Source organism: Canis lupus, chromosome 8 (genome assembly GCF_003254725.2).
Source record: "Canis lupus dingo isolate Sandy chromosome 8, ASM325472v2, whole genome shotgun sequence".
Classification (NCBI taxonomy): domain Eukaryota; kingdom Metazoa; phylum Chordata; class Mammalia; order Carnivora; family Canidae; genus Canis; species Canis lupus.
In genome coordinates this window covers 29,122,148-29,144,401 of record NC_064250.1, presented here as the reverse complement: position 1 = coordinate 29,144,401, position 22,254 = coordinate 29,122,148, and the positions used below count along the sequence as shown (strand labels likewise).

At 39.7% G+C, this 22,254-nt stretch overlaps 1 long non-coding RNA gene across 1 annotated transcript; it reads left to right on the top strand.

Moving 5' to 3' along the window:
- Positions 1 to 5,960: 5,960 nt before the first annotated feature.
- On the top strand, positions 5,961 to 21,991 carry LOC112657587 (uncharacterized). Its single transcript, XR_004817993.2, has 3 exons — positions 5,961 to 6,432; positions 7,187 to 7,312; positions 20,638 to 21,991. It is a non-coding gene; the product is annotated as an uncharacterized LOC112657587 (long non-coding RNA).
- Positions 21,992 to 22,254: the final 263 nt, after the last annotated feature.

Genomic DNA, 22,254 nt, shown 5'->3' with positions numbered 1-22,254 from the left:
ACATGCTGAGTGCGTTCATGTACAAGATCTAAAGACTTAGACAATCCATCCTCATTTTCTAGACGAGACTCCAGCCAAGTGACCTGTTCAAAGCAACATGGCTATAACTAATTAGTACCAAGGCAGACTAGAAGTGGAACCCAGATTTCCTTCTCTGTACCAGTAGTGTTAAAAACAAACCCTGCATGAATCTTGAGGAACCCCATTGGTAGTGGTCTCTATACAGAGACATCAGTCCATGAAAAGAACCCTGGCCAGGGCCTTGAGAGACACAGTTTCAGGTTTACACTCTCAGTTTCACATGAACATGAAAGCACTGGGGACAGGAGACCAACCAAGCTCTCTTCCAATTCTTTATCTTAAATCAGCAAGTTAGAGACCTGCTGATGCTATAGTTAATCAGTAATTTTAACTTGGTACAAATTATTTTTTACACAACCTTGAACATCAAAGGTCAGGGACCTAGAGACATGAACTTATTTTCTTTTTCAGCTTTATCAAGGCATAACTGAAAAAAATTGTAAGATACTTAAAGTGTAGGGGCACCTGAGTGGTGCAGTTAGTTAAGCGTTTTATTCTTAATTTCTGTTCAGATTGTGATCTCAGGGTCAAGAGATCAAGTTCTGTGTTGGGCTCTGTGTTCAGCAGGGAATCTGCTAATCTGCTTGAGATTCTTTCTCCTTCTCCCTCTCCTCCTCTTGCTCATGCTCTCTCTCTCTCTCTCTTAAATAAATCTTAAAAAAAAAATAAAGTGTACATCATGGTGATTTGGTAAATGCATATAATATGAAAGGATTTCTACCATCTAGTTAGTTAACATATCCATCCCCTAGAGACACAAACTTTGTAGAAGAAAAGCCACTTGCTGTTCTTGACCCTCTGCTCTTATACAAGCCGAAAAGCAACAGGTGGCAGATTTTACTTTTTGTGTTCTGTACACCATAGTTTTTGTTCCTTTTTATGTTAAAAGTCTTTGCAAACCAGAACCACTATGAGATGTCATCTCACACCTGTCAGAGTGGTTAGACTCAAAAACTCAAGAAACAAGTGTTGAAGAGGATTTGGAGAGAAAGGAATCCTCATGCACTGTTAGTGGGAATGCAAACTGGAGGGTCCTTAAGAATTTTTTAAATAGAAATCCCATATGATCCAGTAAATCCACTACTGGGTATTTACCCAAAGAAAACAAAAACATTAATTCTAAAAAGATATATCCACCCTTATGTTTATTGCAGCATTATTTACAACAGCCAAGATACAGAAGCAACCAAAGTACCCATCAATAGACAAATGGATAAAGATGTGGTGTGTATACACATACACACAATGGAGTTATTCAGTGAGCCACAAAAAAGGATGACACATCTTACCATTTGCAACAGCATGGACAGACCTAGAGGATATTATGCTAAGTGAAATAAATCAGCCTGAGAAAGACAAGTATCATATGACTCACATGTGGAATCTAAAAAAACAAAGGAAATGAATAAACAAGCAGAAACAGACCCTTAAGTACAGAGAACAAACTGATGGTTGCCAGAGGAGAGGAGGATAAAGGGATGGATGAAGGGGAGTGGGAGATCCAGGCCTCCAGTTACAGGATGAATCTTGGGGGCAAAGGGTGCAGCACAGGGGTTGTAATAGTGCTGTGAGGGGGCAGATGGCAGCTGCGCTTGTGGTGAGGATGGCAAGAATGTAAGACTTGGCCAAATCACTCTGTTGTACACCTGAAGCTAATGTAACACTGTCAACTGTACTTCAAAAAAAAGTGTTACTCAAGTGCTTTTAATTAGTTACCAGTTAGTTATGTGGTAGGATCAGACCAACCTCGGTTTCTGACTGTAATTTATCCGGAAAAAAATACCACAGAATTGAAAATGTTTAAGTACCCAATACTCCACCTACATTGAGCATAGTGATTTCCCAGTGAAATGCTAGGTTTTTAAACTCAAAACTTCTTTGATCCCCTAAGACACTTTCCTATCCTATTCCTTTCATAACTGTTTCTACCCTGTATAGTCAATATAGTCAAGTTTGACGGGGTCTGCAGCTAGTTTTAGACTAATCACTTAAAACATGGCAACATCTTCACCAATTTGATAATTCATAAGAGAACAGGGCTTTCTGAATTCAGCTCTTTGTGCCAGAACCGTCACTGATACTCACAGGAGCCTTTCCTACGTGCATAACCCTACCCAGCTATCATCTGCTCTGCTTTATTCCAAACATGTAGACGGATTCAAAAAAATCCTGCCACCCCCCAATAAAGCATTTTTGCAGCTATTGTAGTCATTCCTTCTTTTTGTTGTGAAGAAGGCAAGGAGGAGTTGCCCTGCTGAGCAGACCCATCAGATATGGTACGATAATAACTTGGTCAATTCTTAAATCTGCTGATAAGGGTCGGGTCATCTCTACACAGTAATATCCAGGAAGAAGCTGTTTACCGAAAGCTCTGTGCTCTTCAACAAATTAGCTGTGTCTTTATCTGTTTGAACTGCTTTGGTTTGGCAGCTCAAGAATGGGGGAGGTGGTAGAGAGCGACAGGAAATGGGAAATTTTCAATCTGGGTAAAAGGAATGAAATTCTCAGAGTGGACTGCAGAGCCACCCAGAACAGGAAACAGAGTAGCAAAAAAAAGCCTTATCTGCTGACCTTATTTCCCACTGTGCTGATTCCTCTCTTGCTTTCTCTGGTTTATTTAATAAACAATACAAAGTTTCCCAGGCTGAATGTGTACATTAAAATTCTCTATTCCCTTAGTAAACACCAGCACACATGCACTCTTAGTTGAGTTTCCCTTTTGGTATTTGTGCATAGGCCTGCATATTACTAAAAATTATAAGCACTTAAAATAATTTGAGACCCTTTATTTCATGAAATCTAGTTAGAGTCTCATGTGGCTTCATTGGCCAGGCATTATCTGTATTACTGCTCAGGGAAGTGGTCCAAGGCCAATGTTAATTAAATTTGTGATACAAACAGCACAACCAATCCAAACAAGTTTGACATACCTGTATTAATATGGTTTGCAGATACTGCACAATAAAAATGCTTTTTATGAGCACAAATTCTCATCTCAAATCTAAATTTTGTTTTATTTTTATGACCAAATAAAATTCAGGTAAAACACATTTACTTTCAGGTTTACTGATCAAAATATCTAAACTTTGTTTTGATCTTCCTGGCCTAATTATAAATTCAGCTAACTCTTTGAAAGAACATTTGGAAAACACTCCCTAAAGACCAACAGGTGGGGGGAGTAACCTCACCAGATGGCAAGAAGTCATATCACACTGTACCCAAAGGGTAATTTTGGCACTGGGGTAAGTAAAATTAACCAAAGTCCAAACAGAGACTTGAGAAACAAACATGCACACATATGGACCCTCGATTTCTGAGAGCCAGCCTTGCAGATCACGAAACAGACGGACTTCCCAATGAATGGTGCTGGTGATTATCTTTAGGAAACAAAGGAATTTGGACCAGTGCCTTCATACATGTGTGTAGTAGTCCACATCAATTCCAAATGAATTTCAGACTTAAATGTGACAGGAAAAACTGTAAAATTCTTAAAAGGTGACAGAAGACAGCATATATATGTGACACTGAGGAAAGTGGACATTTGGACATCATCTGGTAAAATTGGTGATATATCCTACAATCCTGCAGTTCTACTCCTAGGTATGTATATACCCTGGAGCAACTCTTGCATGTGCAGAACAGGAGACCTGCACAAGAATATGCATAGCAGAACTACTTATAATAACAAAAAACTGGAAATAATCGAATATAGAATAATCAGAGTAGAATGATTTACAATACAGTCATAAAATGGAATCAAAACAGGGGATAAATTCCAAAACACAACATGGATGAATCTCAACCCAAAGCTGAACCAAAAATTTAGCTGCAGAACACAGTATGATTAAAGTTGAAAAAATGTTCAAGTTTTCTCAAACATTAAAAAATAATATAAGTGGCAAATATTTTCCTCTTCTGTTGGGAGGGTAAAAGCCGCATTATTAAAAGATTGTTGGTGATTCTGAAGTTCAGTGTGAAACAGTGTGATGCTAAAAATCACTGGCCTAATGGGTATAGGGGGTCTTGGCTCTTGATAGCTGCCCTCTGCTTCTGACATACTTTCCTGTTCTGGACTAGATCAGCACGAGTCTGGCCACTGCTGCCAAGTGAATCACTAACTGGCTGTTTGGCTGTCCTAGTTTAAGAATGGAGCTAATGAGCCCAGTGTCAGGGGTTCAGTCCCCTTGTGGTCCACTGGCTTTCTGTTTCATGCTCACAGGCCACGCCATTTAAATTCTGTAAATGTGCAGAGATAGTAAGAAGAGGGACTGGGTAAGAAGCGACAAACAGATCTATCAGTTCAACTAGAAAATCAACTTTAAGCGCAAGGCTCTGGTCAGGATACAAATGACAGCATTGTTGTTACTCAAGCAATCGTGGAGATGTCAACCCAAATCTTATTAAACCATCCAAGTCACAGCAGAGGAACCAAGGAACTTACCTGACACCTTCTCTTGCTTGCTGTCTGGTTGAGTATAAAATGTATTCCTGTACTTGAGAATGTGCCTTCTATAGAGGCTGACTTTATGAGACAGGAATACTGAACAAGATACGATTCTCAAGAAATTAAGCTTTTGTGATTTGAAAGTGCCTTATTAATGTATGAGCATGAAATCAACAGAATGGGAAATGTTGATAAACACCACTGCTATGTAGCAGGACAATCTCGAAAATACCAGGAGTCTGTTTTGTTTTGAAAATGTTCCTGGTTCATACAGAAAGTACCAGAGCAAGGAGTGATTACGGGTAGGTAGAACTGTTAGGCGTTTTTTGAAAAAGTCAGTAAAGCTAATTCAGGGCAGCTTCAGTGAGAATGGAAAAGACACCATATCACAGATGAAACAAGACCTTAATATATACAGGTTTTGTTTTCCTACAACGGACATTTTGAAAAGCCACCATTCGTCCTGGGGTAGGGCAGGGGGTACAGCAACAGTTGATCTGTACCAAAGGTGGGGAAAAGGAAGCCAGCTCTTCAAAAATAGCCTGAACAGGAAAGAAATACAGCTAACAAGAACAGAGAATAGGCAGAAATTAGGAGACCATTTTGAGGTCATCTTTGTCACTCATGTTTGACTTTGATTCCTAAATCTCCACTCAAGAAATTATTTTGTATAAACACTCTGCCTATGTCTTCACACAAGTTTTGCAAATGCTTCAATTTCAGGTATTCTCAAAAAAGGCCCAACTGTCTTGTCCTAAATGTGTTTTTTCTTTTTTTGATTGGGTTTTAGCCTTGCTTCAGAGCTCCACGTACTTGCCATCTGGCAGTAGTTTAGAAACTTCCTTTTGCTTTCTTATAAATTTTGTGGAAAACCACCACAAAACGAAGAGTAAATGCCGTCTACTGATTTCTTAGCAGGAAGCCAGAACTAAGCTCCCTGCCATGCCCCCGCCCAGACCTTGCTGTGCTATAGATGGAGGTCTGCACTGTCAACTTGATTCTTCACATGCCCAGAATTCCTCCTCTGAAGATCTTTAAAGAGGGAACTGGACAGATGTTTTCATTAATTGTCACTGGTTAAGACAAATCTGGAATGCAGATCTTCAAGTTTTGTTTGCTTTTTTTTTTTTAAGGCAAACAACATGAATTGACAATGTTTCCTCTAGTCCCAAGAACTGCTTGAGATCAAACCATGTTGATCTCTAAACAAAAATGACTTCTAAACCTATGAGATTTGATTATAAACCTTGTCCTTGATTTATATTCTAAGAAATAACACTAAGAAGCTGTGTTCCAGAAAAGCCCAGGGCACAGTCTTCTGCAATCTGTTAGGCAACTATTTTTAAAAGCGGGTGGGGGAGGGGAGATATGTAGAATAACTGTTTGGCACATAATTAATTGAGTTCCGTCTCCAAGTACGAGGTCACAAATTACTGGAGGCAGTCAGCTCATTTTAGTTCTAAGAGATCTATACAGTCAGATGTATCCCTCAGTGAGGCAGGTAAAGCTGCATGGTCGACTGTTCTTTTGAGAAAGGAAAGAAATGCTTCTGTAGAGCTGAAAACCAAAGTAGGTTGCTGAAGATGGAGCAGTAGAAGCAAGGAGCTGTTACCTTTTTAATAAATCTAATATTTTGAATACTCAGAAGGAGAAAAATATATTAAGTGATTCGGGGCCCAAAAGACTCTTCTACTCATGTGAGACAGCACAAGTGCACGAGAAGTTTACGACTTAACTGCCAAGAGAGTGATAGAGGTGATAACTGCTCACGAGTCAGAGTGCTGGGGGGCAGAGCAACCCCAGACAACTGCCTGACTAGGGGGACCCCAGAGGACAGGCTTTGAAGGATGTGGAGAGAAGTGCAGGAGGAGGGCAGGAAGGCAGGAGGATTGGAAACAAGGATCCAGGTCAGTGAGAAAATCCCAATCCTAATAGCAGGTGTTCAATAAGTATTTATGAAAACATTTGAAAACATTTAATCCCTAAAAATTTTTAAATATTTAATCCTTAAGTAGTTTTTCCTTAAAAGAGGAATTTTTTTTTTTTAAGAAACTGATTAAAATACTCAGAGAGTTCTGTGAGGTAATTTAGTACATGTTTGACTTACTCAAGTGAAGCTAAATCAAGCCAACTGTTTCAGAAGTACAGACCGGGAAACCAGAATGTGAGGAAGACAAACTACTGAAAATCATCCTGAAGAAACCAGAAAATAATATGCACATGTGATGTGTTGGCTATAACTTTAATTAGCATCAATTCTTGTGTTATTAAAAAGCAGTGGAGGAGGGATCCCTGGGTGGCGCAGCGGTTTGGCGCCTGCCTTTGGCCCAGGGCGCGATCCTGGAGACCCGGGATCGAATCCCACGTCGGGCTCCCGGTGCATGGAGCCTGCTTCTGCCTCGGCCTGTGTCTCTGCCTCTCTCTCTCTCTCTCTCTCTCTGTGACTATCATGAATAAATAAATAAAATCTTTAAAAAAAAAAAATAAATAAATAAAATAAAAAAAATAAAAAGCAGTGGAGGAACAATGATGAGAAAGTAACAAAAAAGCTTTACAAAAATACAAGATAAAGGAGTACATCGAAGCTTCCAAAAACAAGATGTCATGGAAGACCCACAGGAAGGCCAATTTCCATTTTAAAAGATGCTCCTTACATTTCAGGAGAGGAGGGAGAGGGCCAGAAACAGACATGAGCATGTGAGCACGTCCTCAGGGGAGGTCTGAAGGGAAGGAGAGAAATCACCCCATCGAGCAAGACCGCTGAAGCGTGGGAATCTCAGAGACACGGTAAGGGGTGTGCGGAGAACTTCGACCCTGAGCAGATGTGCCTAAATCTGCTTTTCTAAAACAAATAAATAGTGGTGCTTGGAGTGATTTCTGTAAGGGATTTAGAAATATTGCCACAATTAAGTCTTCAAAGCCCACTCTTTCTGGCAAATTGCATTTAGGTCCTCTAAAGAACAATGACACCAAAACTCAAACACTATGTATAACCAGCACCATGTAAAGCAAGAAAAACAGACCCGTGGGGCCCTTCCTATCTGACAGGATCTGTGCTCCTGACCTCTCGAAGAGGCCTGCCTGGACAACCCATGTGTCCCCATAAGCTATTTCCCAAGTGTGTCCCAACCCAAGAACTAAGAGGGCCTTGCTCATCCTTACTTCCCAGTGCCTCTGATGTAGTCTTTGAATAAAGGAAGGAAAGAATTGCAGTCACAAAGAAAAGGATTAGCCTCTAACAATGTGAAATCCTGAAGGTGACAGTCGCTATGGGGAGAAAGTCAGAGGGAACTGTACTCCAGGCCTGAGATTGAATATGGTCACATGCTTGCTTTTTTATTAGCCCAGCTGGGGATTATTTATTTTGCTATTTTTAGCTCCAAAAATCTTAGCCTTCTCTCCCTACCACTAGCTGTTTTGAAGTTAGAAAACAGCCAATTTAAATACTAGCCCAAGAGAAACATCCCAGAGACAGGTGCCCTCAAAAGAAAAAAAAAATAAGTATAAATTCAAAAACAAACAAACAAGATAAAAAGATTTCAGGATTGCCTATGTTCTTGTTTTCTGTTAGGGATTTGAAGACAGTCTCGTGGAGATAAAGTCTAGGTGTTGATTGTCAGGGGAAGCCTGAAGCAGAAGGGGGTGGGGCACACTTGTGTGATTTCCTCTCAGCACATCTTCCCCTGTGTGAATCCCCTGAGTCCACTCCCCAAAAACGGCCACAGTCCCACTCCAACAGAAATTAAGAATTTTTTTAACATGATCTCTGCCACATTTTCCCTTCACTAGTGGTAATAACCAACATTAATTGAGCAAGAACTTGGCTTTACTTTACACATAACTCATCTCACTGGAGCCTCACAAAGGGAGCTAGCTGGACTATGGAGAAACCAAGGAACTTTCTCAAAGCCATGCAAGCTAATAAGTGAGTCCAAAGCTCATGATCTTAAACCACTGTTGTACTGCTCCATTAATATAGACAATTGAGTATGACTCAAGAAAAGCACAGCAACAAGAGCAACCCATGACCCATCCAATTAACTTTTTGTATTTCATAAACCTTTTAAAAACTTTTATTGTAAAAAATTCAAACAGATAAAAGTAAGTGAGATGGAATGCTCAATCTAGAGTCAGATGCTTGGGACACCTGGGTGGCTCAGCAGTTGAGTGCCTGCCTTCAGCTCAGGGTGTGATCCCGGAGTACTGGGATCGAGTCCCACATTGGGCTCCCTGCATGGAGCCTGCTTCTCCCTCTGCCTGTGTCTCTGCCCCTCTCTCCCTGTGTCTCTCATGAATAAATAAATAAAATCTTAAAAAAAAGTCAGATGCTTAACCAACTGAGCCACCTAGGCATGCCAAAAATGGATTGTTTTTATTATTGCTTATACAGTTCTTATATAGTTCTTTACGTGTGTGTGTATATATATATGTATATTTGTATGTATATATGCATACACTCACATAAATATATTCAGGATACAAGTCCTTTATTATATATACATTTTGCCACTCCTTTCAGGCTGTTGATAGCTTATTTCTTTTCCTTTTTTTTTTTTTTAAGATTTTATGTATTTATTTGACAGAGAGAGAAAATGTGCACAAGCAGGGGGAGAAGCAGAGGGAGAAGCAGGCTCCCCCTGCTCCCCGCAGCTGAGCAGGGAGCCTGATGCAGTGCTTGATTCCAGGACCCTGGGATCATGACCCACACCAAAGGCAGACGCTCAACTAACTGAGTCATCCAAGTGCCTTGCTTATTTTTATATATTTTTAAATATTTCATTTATTTATTTGACAGAGAGAGCAGAAGTAGGCAGAATGGCAGGCAGAGGGGGAGGGAGAAGCAGACTTCCCGCTGAGCAGGGAGCCCGAAGTGGGACTTGATCCCAGGACCCCAGGATCACGCCCTGTGTCCAAGTCAGGCGCTAAACTGCTGAGCCACCCAGGGATCCCCTCTTTCCATTTATTAGAATCTTTTTAATTTTGAGGGGGGTAAGACTGAACCTATATTTATTTGACAGAAACAAAGTTATTATTATTTTTTAAAGATGTATTTATTTCAGAGAGAGAATGTAGGGGAGAAGGGCAGAGAGAGAGGCAGAAAGAGTCATAAGCAGACTCCTTGCTGAGCATGGAGCCCAACATAGGGCTCCTGAGATCACGACCTGAGCAGAAACTAAGAGTCAGATAGTTAACTGACTGCACCACACAGGCACCACCAAACTTATTATTTTTTAAATAAACAGCTTAGTTAAAATATAATTGAAACAAAAAAAACTGTACATATTTAATGTATGTGATTTTATCAGTTTGGACATACCCATATTTCCATGCTATCATACTGGAATCTTTAAAAGAAAAATGTTGTCAGAAATACCTTATCCCAAGGTTAAAAATGCTTTCTATTCCATTCTATCCTACTCAAAAACTTGTTAGCTATTGTATTATTTTAGTCAGAGATTACCTCAAATAATAGTAATAATTCCAAACAGGGAAAAATGCATTCTTCAAAATGTAAATAAAGGAACTATATGAGCTAATCAAGCAAGATGGCACTACTGTGTTAAAGCATATTTTTTGGTTATTGTATACCTTTTTTTAAAAAGTAGCATGTTAAGGGGCTGGTCATACAGGCTATACAGGTCATACAGCAGGGGAAATTAGTCACAAGATTTGAGGTCCTGAAGTTGGACAACATAACTTTAAAAAAAAGAGAGAGAGAGAGAGAGTAGATGCTAAAAGATAATCGAAAGTGGAAACCCCAGCTTCCTCATGATATCACAAGACAGCCTCTCTCATTAACTTCTGAAATATAGTTAAGTGTGATTTTTTTAGAGAAAAAAGCATTGGCTAGAGTGATATGTGGTATACTCTAGTGTCACAAGTCAATTCTCTTAAAACAGTACAAAGACCAAGAAGTGACAGAGAAGTAGTTCTATAAGAGGGAAAACTCTTAGCAGGGAAATAAGAAAGGATGGGTTTGGTCTCAGTGGTACTTTTTCTGAGACTAACATCCAGCAATGGTCAAGTTTCCTGCAACCACATTAATTAGACTACTAAGGTATTAATAACATACAAACTTTGTGATCTGGGTATATCTTTTCCTTTGTGAATAAAAAGTGCATTAGAGATAACTGAACCAAGTTTTGAAACTGCTTTTCTCTACTGTGTAGTAGAGATGATTTTGACCAAAGAAGCTTACAGCACAGAATGTCAGTCTTTAATAATTTTAAAAACATCCTAATTCGGGCAGCCCAGGTGGCTCACTGGTTTAGCGCTGCCTTCAGCCTAGGGCATGATCCTGGAGACCGGGATCAAGTTCCACGTCAGGCTCCTGCATAGAGCCTGCTTCTCCCTCTGCCTGTGTCTCTTGCCCCCCGACCCCGTCTCTCATGAATAAATAAAATCTTAAAAAAAAAACCCATCCTAATTCTTGAAATGTATCAATGTAACTATTAAAAATATCTAGTACTCACCAGAGATATCCCAGTGTCAATGATTTAATCTACATTTTAAATGCACCTTCTATTTAAATATGCATAATCAACTCAAATTATAATCACTACAAAATCATGACAAGTCCTAAAGGGAGAGATGTGTGTGTGTGAGAGAGTGTGTGTATGTTTGTGTATATGTTGGAGGTAGAGGTGATGGTCACAGAAAGAAAATCCTCTGTTAGGTGTTTTTCAGCACCATAGTCTTCTCATTTTTCCCTTAAAAGAAGGATTGGATAGAAAATAACTAAAAGAAATACCGCCAGGTCTGGAGAAACATATGCTATTGCTTCAAAATAAACATGAAAGAAATGGGTCTGGGTTATGCGCACACACATCTATGGATTACTCATGCTCACTTCCAGAGCCTATCCCTGACACAGCTGTGAAGTAGGCAACATTCATCTTTAGATTCTCCGACTTCCCTTTCTGGGCTACAGTTTTCTCTTCCACTCAATGCCTCATGCTGTCCAGGGTAGCTCCAAATCAGGCGTGCCCTGCTTGGAATGTGGCCTGTTCCTTAAAGTAGTGTTGCTCCTTTCCCATCTTGCTCTACTTCTCTCCAGTCCTTCAATAAAGTTGACGTTAAAATTCCCTTCTTCTCAGTTAATCAACTGTGAGGAATGTAATGTTGTAAGTGGCATGGAAATGACTAGTGTTTTTATTTCTCCCATGTGCACTTCAATTCTAAAGGTTTGTTAAGCTAAAGGAATATATTCCTTTAGGAGGAAAGCTCAATCCAACAAAGTAAATGCAGGGAGGTCTGGGTTTCCTCAAGGATCCTTCATAGGAGAATCCTTCATAGGAGCAGCCTTGTCACTTCTAACAGAAGTAAAGTCACTACCCCCATTGACTCTCTAGCAAAGGGCTGATGAAAAACTGTGATGGATGCATAGATTTTTGAAAACCTATTTAAAAGTGAAATGTGGGCAGCCCGGCTGGCTCAGCAGTTTAGAGCCACCTTGGGCCTGGGGTGTGATCCTGGAGGCCTGGGATTGAGTCCCATGTTGGGCTCCCTGCATGGAGCCTGCTTCTCCCTGTGCCTGTGTCTCTGCCTCTCTCTCTGTGTCTCATGAATAAATAAATAAAATCTTAATAATAAATAAAAATAAATAAAAAAGTGAAATGTACATCTAAAAGTAATGCAACTCTAAGAGTTTCCTCTTCACAGTATAAGATTAAACTCAATGACAACTCAATGACAATTGAATGCCAAGACCATTCAATGGGGAAAAGATGGCCTTCAACAAATGGTGCTGGGAAAACTGAATATCCATATGCAAAAGAATGTAATTGCTCCCATACCTTATATCATATATAAAAATTAACTCAAAATGGATCAAAGACAGGGATCCCTGGGTGGCTGAGTGGTTAGCACCTGCCTTCAGCCCAGGACATGATCCTGAAGTCCCAGGATCGAGTGCCACATGGGTCTCCCTGCATGGAGACTGCTTCTCCCTCTGCCTGTCTCTCATGAATAAATAAATAAATAATCTTTTTAGAAAGATAAAAATAGGCAAAGGACTAGAGTAGACATTTTTCCAAAGGAGATATACAAATGGTATATATAATTACATAAAAAGAGGGCACCTGGGTGGCTCAGTGGTTGAGTGTCTGCCTTTGGCTCAGGTCATGATCCTGGTGTCATGGGATCAAGTCCTACATCAGGCTCCCCACAGGGACCTGCTTCTCTCTCTGTGTCTCTGCCTCTCATGAATAAATGGATAAAATCTTTTTTAAAAACCACATAAAAAGGGCAGCCCCGGTGGCACAGCTGTTTAGCGCCACCTGCAGCCCAGGGCATGATCCTGGAGCCCCTGGATCGAGTCCCACGTCAGGCTCTCTGCATGGAGCCTGCTTCTCCCTCTGCCTGTGTCTCTGCCTCTCATTCTCTCTCTGTGTCAATATGAATAAATAAATAAAAAATCTTTAAAAAAAATCACATAAAAAGATGCTCAACATCATTGTCAGAGAAATACAAATCAAAACCACAATGAGATAGCACTTCACATCCATCAGGATGGCTACTATAAAAGAAAGAAAAGAGAAGAGAAAATAAGAAAGCAAAGGAGAGGGAGAAAGAAAAGAAAGAAAGAAAGAAAAATGAAAGAAAGAGAAGAAAGAAAGAAAGAAAGAAAGAAAGAAAGAAAGAAAGAAAGAAAAGAAAAGAAAAGAAAAGAAAAGAAAAAAGAAAAAGGAAGGAAGGAAGGAAGGAAGAAAGGAAGGAAGGAAGGAAGGAAAAGGAAAGGAAAGGAAAGAAGGAAGGAAAGGAAGGAAGGAAGGGAGAGAGGGAGGGAGGGAAAGAAGAGAGAAATGTTGAGGATATGGAGAAATTGGAACTCTTGTGCATCGCTGGTGGGAATGTAAAATGGTATAGACACAGCTGAAAACAGTATGATGGTTCCTCAAGAAATTAAAAATATAATTACCAAATGATTCAGGAATTCCACTTCTAGTATATATCCAAAAGAATTAAAAGCAGGAACTCAAACATATTTTTATATGTGTGTTCACAGCAGCATTATTCACAAAAGCCAAAAGCTGGAAGTAACTCAAGTGTCATTTAACAGATGAATGTATAAACAAAATATGGTATACACATATAATGGGATATTACTCAGCCCTAAAGAGGAAGGAAATTTTGACACATGCTATCACATGGATGAATCTTGAAGACATTATGCTAACTGAAACAAGCCTGTCCTAAAAGGACAAATGTATGATTCCACCTGTATGAAATGCCTAGAGTAGTCAAATTCAGAAAGACAGAAAGTAAAACAATAGTTTCCAGGGACGAAGGGGAGGGGGCAATTGGGAGTTTGTATTTATGGGTATAAAGTTTCATTCTGGGATGATGGAAAAGTTCTGCAAATGGACAGTGTGAATGTGAATGTACTTTCATGCCACTAAATGAGTTAAAATGAAAGAGTTAAAATGAAAAAAAAATTGTTTAAAGTGGTAAGGTCTCATTCTTTTTTATGTTTAAGTAATACTCCATTATATGTATGTATATGTATATATATGCATATACCACATCTTCATTAACCATCCATCTTTCGATGGACAAAGGTTGCTTCCATATCTTGACTATTGTAAGTAATACTACAATGAACATATGGGTGCATATATCTTTTCAAATTAGTGTTTTCGTTTTCTGGGGGTGCAAATACCCTGGAATGTAATTAGTGGATCATAGGGTAATTCTATTTTTAATTTTTTGAGAAACTTTCATAGTGTTTTCCATAGTGGCTGTACCAATTTACTTCCCACCAACAATACAAAAGGTTCCTTTTTCTCCATATCTTTGCTAAATTTGTTATTTCTTGTCTTGATTCTAGCCATTCTGATAGTTGTAAAGTCATGGTCACTGTGGTCGTGATTTGCATTTCCCTGATTATGTTTCATGTGTCTTTTAGCCATCTGGATGTCTTTCTCTGAAAAATATCTATTCAGGTCCTCTGCCCATTTTTAATCAGACTATTTGTTTTTTTTTTTTTTTTTGGTGTTGAGTTGTACAGCTTCTTTAAATATTTTAGACATTAACCCCTTATTGGATATATCATTTGCAAATATCCTCTCCCATTTAGTACACTCCCTTTTTGTCAATGATTTCCTCTGCTGTGCAAAAGCTTTTTATTTTGGTGTACTCCCAATAGTTCAATTTTGCTTTTGTTTCCTTTGATTGAGGAGACATAAAAAAAATTTATCTATGGCCAATGCCAAAGAAATTACTGCCTATGTTTTCTTCTAGGAGTTTTATGGCTTCAGGTCTCCAATCTATTTTGAGTTTATTTTTGTGTATAATGTAAGAGAGTGGGCAGCCCGCGTGGCTCAGCAGTTTAGCGCCGACTTCAGCCCAGGGTGGATCCTGGAGACCCGGAATCGAGTCCCACATCTGGCTCCCTGCATGGAGGCTGCTTCTCCCTCTACCTGTGTCTCTGCCTCTCTCTCTGTGTCTCTCATGAATAAATAAATAAAATCTTAAAAAATAAAATGTAAGAGAGTGATCCAGCTACTGGACAGCTACATTGCAAAAGAACTAAATTACTTTCTTACACCATACACAAATATAATCCTTAGATCTAGTTTAATAGCAATTTGTTTGGCTGGACCTGGTGCGGTGGGCCACAGTGAGCAGAAGGCCTGTAAGCTCTGGCTGGCCCAACTGTTGATGCTGCTGGTACTCTGGCAGCATTTGTGGCCACCCTTCAGAAGAAATGCACTGGGCCCTCACATGGCAACCCTGTGTGAATGACTTCCCAATCACAAGGCTGAGAAGGGCTTTTCCTCCTCTCTCTGATTAACTGTACTCTCCATTCCTCTTTCTGCAGTGAACAACCAGATTTAGTACAGATGACAAAGATTCTCCTTGACCGAACTTCAGTCAGGCTCCTCTGAGACCTTTACTTGACTAGGCCTCAGCCTTGGCCTTCATCCTTGCTGGAATCAATTTCCTCATCTGCTACCTTTTATATGTGTCCTAGTCCTGCCTTTGGCAAGAATCCTGTTAAGCTGGTTTGGCAAATTCCCCCATCCTCAAATGTCTCCTCATGGTAATTTCCTATCCACTGACCCCTTCTCTTTGTTAGTTGGCTGTTAATCTCCAGCTCTTCACTGTATTTGGAGTTGAGTACCATCTCTCTCCCCTACTGCAATTTTTTTTTTTTTTTTAAGATTTTGTATTTATTTATTCATGAGAGACACACAGAGAGGCAGAGACACAGGCAGAGGGAGAAGTAGGCTCCATGCAGGGAGCCTGACGTGGGACTGGATGCCCCATACCCAGGATCAGGGCTGAGCCACCCGGGCTGCCCTCTGTGGGGTTTTTTGTTTTTTTGTTTTTGTTTTTTAAGATGTAATGCTCTTATTACAAGAGTCTTGGATAAAGTCTTCTTTACTGTTTTAATAAAAATAAATCTTGGAGTACCTGGGTGGCTCAGTTGGTTGAACATCTAGCTCTTGATTTCAGCTCAGGTCATGATCTAGGAGTCCTAGGATTGAGGCCCTGCATTAGGCTCCCTGCTCATCAGGGAGTCTGCTTCTCTCTATCTCTCTGTCTCTCTCTCCCTCTGCCCCTCCCCTTGCTCAAGCTCTCTCAAATAAATAAATCCTTAAAAAAATAAATGAGGGATGCCTGGGTGGCTCATTCAGTTGAGCATCTGCCTTCAGTTTAGGTCACGATCCCAGAGTCCAGGGATCAAGTCCTGCATCTGGCTCTCTGCTCACCAGAGAGTCCTTCTCCCTCTTCTCACCCTGCTTGTGCTTTCTCCCTCAAATAAATAAATAAAATCTTTTGTAAAAATTAAAATATACAAATGAATAAATAAATTTTTTAAAAGATTTTGTTTATTTATTTATTCATGGGAGACACAGAGAAAGAGAGACAGGTAGAGACACAGGCAGAGGGAGAGAAGCAGGCTCCATGCAGGGATGTGGGACTTGATCCCGGGACTCCAGGATCACGTCCTGGGCCAAAGGCAGGCTCTAAACCTGTTTAGACCTGAGCCACCCAGGGATCCCGAACAAAATAATTTTTAAATTATTTAAGTTAAAATTTTAAAATTTAGGATAATTTTTCAGAGTAATTTTTAACACACATCAGCAGTAATATTAGAAATTTAAAGAAATTAGCATTTCAGAAGTAACAATCCCACAGGAGTCACAGTTACTGGCAAAGTCACCAACAATTAATCCAATCATCTAACTGTATCCTGGTAAATAAAATCCAACAGTTGTTGAGCTTTACATTCATAATCTTCTCAAAGTTAGAAAATTTAATGACCAGACTTGAGGTCTCGTGGGAGAATGGAAAAGAAATTATTAGTGGTGATTTAGAAAGCAATACCTAAGGCTTGACATACTGTTGCAGGCAACCCAAATCTTAGACATTTACTATCTCCACCAGTCTACCCCATCCAGACCCCACACACTTCCATCCCCCCTATACGCTCAGCCTCAGCAAAATACCTGTTGCTCTTGATCTGAAATGGGCATCAATTACCCATTTTCCCTCCTATTCTGTAGGATCCCCAGACACATGCCCTGGTTCCTCAGGGCTACAGCACTAGGCTGTGACACTCTGAGAAAGTGGAGGAGGCTGCTGAAGCTGTAGGCAATGTGGGATGTTGGTACAATGCAATCCTGTCTGTGCTTAGCAGAGAAAATGCCTGAGACCTCAGAGTGTGTGTCTGTGTGACTCACTGGAGGAGCTGTCTCTTTGGGAGGAAGTAGGGGGCAGCCTCTCCGAATTCCATTTAGGTACATTAAGAGGTGGAAAACCACTTGGAAGAAGCAGGAAGCCAAAGGCCAGAACTCATCCCTGGCACATGACTGCTTTCTGCATTCAGCTGGTACAGACTCATTTGGAAGGAAACGATTCATTCCCTTTACCCAGTGAGAAAGAAGTATGTCTCTGTCCTTTGTCAAAATGTCCCAAAGAAGCCTGTGTTGCTCTCAATAACAGAGAATAAGTGCTTTCGTTTGCATCACATCTCACCTCCTGTACGGTCAATAATGGAAAATATTGTAGAAATGTGTCTGGCAACAACATTTGTTTCATCAGAGATGTTTTACATTTAGTTTTGGAGATCTTCCTTGGTCCCAGGGCCATTTGGGTTTCCCAAGCAAGGGGTATTGACTGAATTGGTAAGTTAGCCATTTGTCTTAATAAACTGTATTATTAACTTTCTGACTTGATTATAGGCCCCACAATTAGTTGGTTTCTAAATGAGAATGATAGTTTTTTTTAATGGCAATAATTTGATTCATTAAATTTTCTAAGTAAAACAGAAAAAAAGCTTTCTTTTTTACAGAAGTAATATCTACTACTTGGGGATTTTTGACTGGAGATCAGCTGTTAATCACATAAACATACACAACTCTCCCCACCCCCATCAAATTCTAATTTAATATTTGTCCTGTTTTATAAAAACTAAATTATTTGCATTGCTCATGAAATATTCCTTTAAATAAACTCTATTTCAAAAAAATCTAATAATTCAGAAGTCTCCTGAACTGTGTTCTTTATGCTCTATTGTCCAAAAACATTCTTCTAAAGTATGACATGAACCATCTCTATATATATCTGCAGCAGAAACAATGCCAAGACAGTGAGTCAGCCAAAGTGAAGACATTAAATGATACACTATAGGACTTCCATTTTTGGACCAAAAGGTCCACGACAGTGATTTTAACTAGACCATATGACATTGCATAAAAATGTATTTCAAAACAAAGAGTTTCTTCTTAGCTATCTGTACTACATTATGCAATTCTTTGTTCCTAATTAGCTATCTAATGTTATCTGTCTTTATATATCTAATGGGTTTTCCCCATTGAATAATATTTTCAGTGAATTTCAGTGAATATTTTCAGTAATTTAATCAAATGTCTCCCTCTGTTTAAAAAAAGGGAAGGAAGGAAAGAAAAAAGAAAAGGCTAAGGTTGCTACGGGCTAAATCTAGTTTAATTAGTTTTGGTTTGTCTTTTGTTTTTTTAAAGATTTATTTAATATTTAAATTTAAATTAATCTTTAAATTTAATTATTTAATCGGAGAGAGAGACTTTTTTTTAAAGATTTTATTTATTTATTCATGAGATACATAGAGAAAAGGCGGAGACATAGGCAGAGGGGGAAGCAGGCTCCCTGCGGGGAGCCCGATGCAGGACTCCATCCCAGGACCCCAGGATCACGCTCTAGTCAAAGGCAGATGCTCAACCACTGAGGGACCCAGGCATCCCAAAGAGAAAGAGTATCTTAAGCAGACTCCCCACTGAGCCTATGGGCTCTATGTGGGACTCAATTTCACCATCCTGAGATCATGACCTGATGAGTCATGATCATGATGATCATGACCATTAAGAGTCCAACGCTTAACCAACAGAGCCACTCAGGTACCCCTCGCTTAATTAATTTTTTAGAAAATGTATTAAGCTGAAGGAAACATATTTGAGAAAAGCTTGTTCCCAGTGACTTCAATATCTTCTCATTAACTTTTTTAAAAACTCAAGCTCTTAGTTTTCTCTTATGTTATGAAATTAATTAACTGAAAAGCATATCTGGTTTTAATTCCCAAGCCTAGCTCAATTCAAAAAAGCTCTTATTCATAGAACTTAAGATATAGGGTCTGTCTTGCCCACTGACTGTGCCCAGGGCAAAGAGGAAAACTTAGATTAGGAAAGCATATTAGAGAAGACAGGCCCATCAAAATGATTTAGTCAGGCATTATTAGGGTATGTGTTTCCTATCCAGAATTGATCCTAATTAAGTCCTAGGAGGAAAACTACATCTTCTATTGATTTATCTCTTAACTGGATGCCATAGCCTGGCCAAAGTGACACAAAAACTAACCATCACAGTACTAGTTACAGGATGTTCAGTGATCATCACTGGTTAAGCCACTGTGGGAAATGGAGATAAAGCCTAAAAGAAAGGTAAATTGTAGAGACCAACCTATTCTAATTACTTATGAAATAACTATAAAAAACTTAAAATGAGAGAATGAAAGCCTCAGCGCCCAGCATCAGAGCACATGATTCAAGGCAGGTGGGAAGGACTGGGAGAAGGGCAGGGCTCAGAGACAAAGGAATAGTGCAGGAGTTAAGGGTAAGAAGGTTTAGGTTGGTGGATGGGATGGAAGGTTCTTCCAGATGAACCCACTGAACTCTTTTCTCTTCCTGGTCTTTTTACTTTTGGAGAGTTTTAAAACAAACAAACAAACAAACAAACAAACAAAAAAACCAAAACAAGCCCTTAGTAAGCAGCATTATGTTATAGGATTTAATGCCCTACTAAATAAATGAACATCCTCCGTTAATAAATCCAGCAGATTTATAGCAGAACTTTCATACTATAAAGAGCTACATGGGGGGTCCCTGGTTGGCTCAGCGGTTCAGCGCCTGCCTTCGGCCTGGGGCGTGATCCTGGAGGCCTGGGGATGGGTGAGTCCTGCATCAGGCTCCAATCCTGCGTCGGGCTCCCTGCATGGAGCCTGCTCCTCCCTCTGCCTGTGTCTCTGCCTCTCTCTCTCTCTCTCTCTGTGTCTCTCATGAATAAATAAATAAAATCTTTAAAAAAAAAAAAGAGCTACAGCATTGATAGCTTGGTTAAAGTTTTCTGTCTTAATCATTTAAATATGTGGGAAACTTTTGTTTGCCTTTAATATGAAAGCCACAGGATTTAATTTTTTAAATTCACTATTTTTTAGTCTGTAAAAGTTTTTGGACTTTTGAAACTATATTATGGACTTACTATTTTCTTAATTGAAAATCCAAGCATAATTTTAAAAGAGAACAATAATCACTATATCTAATTACTAAAAAAGTGTAAGCACTGACATTATTTCATTTAACTCAAACACAACGTTTAAAAATAATGACTCCCAGATGGACAGGAAGTTACCATTAGAACAGCTGGAGGTGAAAGAATTTTATGTTATTAAAGAAGCCCTTTTAAAAAATCTCAGCTTAATCCATATTAACTTTCCAAACTGCATCTGTAAACTCAATCTTAAAATATCAGGAAAAGTTTTGGAATCCCAGGTCTTTGACTCTTTTTTTATTGTTGTTAATTAACATTAATGACAAAGAAATAAAGAGAAATAAAATTTTGTATCTCTACAGGACACATCAAATCCTCATTAAAATCTGCATGCAGCTACTTATCTGAGTCAATGGGACTCATCAAGAGGTCTTCTATTATTACTTCTACATATGCAAAGAGTAAAGCCTTGCTCTACCCAGTGCCTTGTATGTATAATAAGCATTTACTAACCCAACAGTCACTTAGTATGTGCCTACTGGATGCTTAACTCTGCATAAATGTTGAAACTAAACGAGTTCAGTAAGTAGATGAGCTAAGACCAGGTGCACATATAAGGTTCACTGGGAGCCTTCGGATGTGCCTCAGGGCACAATGCAGAAGCTTCTCAGCAGGGGGCTCTTTCAAATAGCAGGCCTAGAAGTCACTGGCCACATTCCACAGACATATAAAGTGGCAAGTGTCAGAAAACAAGGCTGTATTTGACACCTTAATGGTACTCCCTTTCGCCTTGGCTCTTCAGATGCCCATCTTTTCCCTTGGTTCTCCTTTCTTCTCTCCCCTTAGTAATTGCTCTCTTCCCCTCACTGCACACACTCTCTCACAGTGCAGTCAGCTGTGCTGTCACTTCAGCATCCTCTAAAGGCAGGCTGGTGACCCCCAAATCCCCACTTCAACTCAGACCTCCTCAGTAGTGCTGGTCCAGTGCAGATACCTCTCAAGTGCAGATACATCTCAATGCACCATATCCAAGGCAGAACTCATTATGATCCTCTCCTACTCTCCCACCAGCCACCAACATCCCCTCCCTAACCTACCTACTGTGGCACCATGACTGACTCAGTTCTGAAAGTCCCTCCACTTCCCCTTCCTGCCCTCTCACAGGCCAGCACCACAGACATCCAGTCAGCCACCGAGAGGAGTGCCTCAACTCTACCCACTAAACATTTCTTGAACCTGCCACACCCTTTCTGTCTCATGCCTTAGTCTAAGACCTGGCCATTCCCTGTCTGGATTACTTTCATTACCTGACCCTATTCTTCTAACTGCAGTTGTGCCCTCTTATAATTAGGCCTCTACACCACAGGGTCTTTCTAAAACCCAGTTGTTTTCAGTGGTTTCCTATTACTATCAAGATAGAGTCATAAAAGAAAAAGAAACAGAGAGGAAAAATGAGTGTGTGCATATATATGAATGCATGTGTGTCCGTGTCATATAAGCACTGGATCTCTAAAGACAGGTCCCCGCCTTCGTTTCAAGGCAGGATAGTAAATAGGTTAGGTGCAACAACTCTGGAGTTTGAATTTCAAATTCTGGGTTCAAATTTCAAATTTGTAATTTATGAGTTATGTGACCTTTAATATGTTGATGACTCCTTGTCTGTATTAGTTATCTCGTATTGCATAATAAATCATAATAAATCACCTCAAAACATGACTGGGGCTAGATCTTTTTTCTGAATGGCTCCCACACATGGAAGATAGCAGGAGGCTACAGCTCCTTAACGACTACTGGCAAGAGGGCTCACTTTCTTGACATATGGGCCTCTCCACAGGGTTGCTTAAGTGTCCTCATCATATGGCAGCTGGCTTCCTCCAGAGTGAATGATCTGGGAGACAACAAGGAGGCCATAATGCTTTATGACCTAGTCTCAAAAGTCACAAATCATCACTTCTTGCCATTTTTTATTAAGTGGAAAC